The following is a 3529-nucleotide window of genomic DNA, read 5'->3' on the forward strand; positions in this document are numbered from 1 at the left end:
ATGGGCGTATTATGGGCGTCATGCGGAATGACACATGGGCGTAGTTTCAAAGTGGGAAAAACTGGGAGGAAACATGGGCGGACACGGGGGAGTACACTTATGTTGGGGGGCGTACATTCGGATAGCACTCCGAATGCACGCGACCAAAACCGATAGAAATGTGCGGTGTCCAAAAGGCTACTATTGCTTTGCGGACACCACTCGTTCCTGCGGTAGGCGAACGGACCGCCTAATGACTACAAGCATTAACACCTGAACCCAATAGAATCGACTCCTTTACTCATTACTCACTAATAGGACGCTTGTCAGTGCTTTAATTGAAACCATTGCTGCTTCAAGGAAACCTTACTAATCACCCCCATATGCTGTACTTGTCACACACTTTAAACCTGCTAACAATGGACATGACTGAATATTAATAGTATCAATACACATGTGTATTCGACATGTACTAATGAAACCACACAATTTTAGTAAAGTAAAGAAATTTATTTATATACATTTCACAGTCAATGCCACTGTGATGCAATGACAAAAAAATAAAAAAACCAAAAAAAAAAAACCATGTTAGGAATGTACCAAAATAAATTATAATACAAAACAAATATAATTGCACACAGATGGACTCCAGCACCTCCTATGTGCCACTGCACATGCAGGCAGTGGGAAATGAGGAGGCTGCTGGCCCTTCTACAGCAGGGCTACCTGCACCTGACCATTCTACAGCAGGGCAACCTGCACCTGGCCCTTCTGCATCAGGGCAACCTGCAGCTGCCTCATATGCACCATCAGCAGAATCATTTGGAACACAACCGGGGACTTAGCAACATCACTTCAAGTACAGATGACAGTAATGGCAGGCAAAAGAGGGCAACAGGGGAACCAAAAAGGACATTTGAAGCAAGGGCTCATCTGGTTACCCTCAGCACGTGATTGGACACAAGAAGCTGACACACACAGCACAATGGAAGAGTTGGGATGACATAACGGTGGAGATTAATGCAGCCACAAGTTCATTTGCGACCACGTTTGGCCTTGGTAGGCTCCTTGGCCTGTGCAGCAGCTCTTCGGCCACGGCCAGATGCTGGGGCAGGTGGAGCAGATGCTGGTGAGGGGTTGGCTGGTCTACCCCTCCTGCCAGCAGGGAGTGTTGCTGGTGGTAATGCACCAGAAACGGATGACATTAGGACCCTGTTGCTGTTAACCAGCTCCACCATAAGCTCATTATGGTGGAGGAGGAGATCATTTTGGCGGGTGGCTTGCTCGGCCAGCACCTGAGCACTTGCAGCCATGGCCTGATGCGCCTCAGCCATGGCCTGCATGCTCCCAGCGATGGCCTGCTGGGTGCTGACCAAGCTCGCTATGATCTCCTCGGTCCTACGCATCCGTTCTGATGCAAACTCTCCCTGCTGGTTTATGTCCCCAAGCATCTGGGCCAAGGTGGCAAAATCGGCTTGGGCCGATGGCTGCTGCTGCACAGGCCTCCCACTGGGGCCAGGTGGCACGGACTCCTCCACCTCCTGAGCATAGTCGTCACCAAGCAGTGGGGTGTCTGTGGAAAATGATAAACACAATTAGGACACATTCTAAGATAATTACTTGCACAAGCTTATGGCATGACAAATATTTACCTTCAATAAAAGACGCAAACACTTCAGCTGGGGCCTCGCTATCCATCGTGCTCACCCCCCTGATCTCCTCAACTGATACACAGCTCTCGGCCATCAACTCCAGGGGGGTGAACTCTAGCCCTGATGGCATGGGCCCGGCCCCAGATCTCTGGCTGTGTTCCCACCGCTTGGTCATCTTCCTCTTCAGGTTGGTTTTGAAGTCCTGCCACCTGCAATGTAAGTTGACATATTAATACATGTCACTCCAGATGTTTGATGTTGCAGCCATTGCTCTGTGCTACATATTACGACATGTGCTTAATGTCAAAAAGATAACATTACATGCAACTATGATATCAACCGTTACAAGACACATTCACAATCACCCTACTCTAACTCTCAACTAAATAATCTGTGTATCGTAACAACCTCACCGGCCATTTGCAAAATCCATCTAAGCATGAATTCAATCATTACTTGTCTATTACTGGGCACATGTATCACAAAACAACTTGCCTCTTCTTGACATGGTCCGCCTCACGAACTTGTGGCGCAACTTCATTAATCTCTGCCGTTATGTCTTCCCAAATCTTCCATCTGCGTGTGTGTGTCAGCCTCTCCGATGGACACTCAATCCAATCACGTGCTCGGGGAACCAGGATGGCAAGCTCCTGTGCTTCATATGCCTTATTTCGGGAAGTTGGTTCCTCTGTTGCCCTCTTTTTCCCCTTGCCACGGCCATGGCCACGCCCACTGGCACGTGGCGCTGTACTTGAAGTGCTGGCCATGGTACTATCTTGTGAAGTCCCCGGTTGTGTTCCAAATGATTCTGCTGATGGTGCATATGAGGCAGCTGCAGGTTGCCCTGCTGCAGAAGGGCCAGGTACAGGTTGCCCTGCTGTAGAAGGGTCAGGTGCAGGTTGCCCTGCTGTAGAAGGGCCAGCAGCCTCCTCATTTCCCACTGGCTGCATGTGCAGTGGCACATAGGAGGTGCTGGAGTCCATCTGGTCAAATAGTTGCTGCAGCTCCTGGTCCACCTCTGGTTGTGATCCAGACATGTTAGCAACAACATTGTCACATTCTAATACACCTTTATATACTGTTTGTGTATCCTGTTTGGCGGACATCAGCGGCAGCTGCGTTCCGTGCGCGAGCGTACGTCGCTGTTTTTTCGCGCCGCATACGGTGGTGGAAATTCCATTGTGTAAAACCTGGCGAAACTTCGCCATGAAATACTGGTCACCAATTCTAACATTGCATAGAATCTTCTGATACACCTGTGACTATCGCACAATACACATGCTATTTGCTAGCATGACATGACATTTGGTTCATGACTACTGTGGTATTGTGGAGTTTGATTGCAAGCTAAAAGTAGCCCAATCCCTTAGAAAATCCAGGCCACAAGTCATGCAATACTCATCACTACTGTTATAGACCACACATGTGAGAGGCCTCTAAATAGTGAGTTGCTGCTAGAATCATTTGTCTCCAGATCTGGACTTGTCAGGGTCTAAGGTAAGCTCTTCCATGGTCCTTGTAGATATGATATCCATTAACAATGTAAGTGTATGAATGTATGCACCATTGCCTCACTGACTACAGATTGTTGGCCCACCAAAGTCTTTGTAGCATTATTGAAACATGTCACATGTTCACTATTTCACTCACAGGTCTTAAACCTGTGTGTGTTCATCTATTGCAGGACAACATGTCCCAGCAATAGCTGAAATGTCTCATAGTACATGATGTCGGCAACAAATGCAGACACCTTTGATACTCAAGTAGTGTTTAGTAGTTCGATGTTGTAAGCATCTGTGTGTTTAGGACGGTGTGTATTGAGTTCATATTATTGTTACATCATTATAGAGTCAAATGGATCTTCGGGATTTGACGGGGCGGCCATCTATTGTACGTAT

Source organism: Crinia signifera, chromosome 5 (genome assembly GCF_055691185.1).
Source record: "Crinia signifera chromosome 5, ASM5569118v1, whole genome shotgun sequence".
NCBI lineage: Eukaryota > Metazoa > Chordata > Amphibia > Anura > Myobatrachidae > Crinia > Crinia signifera.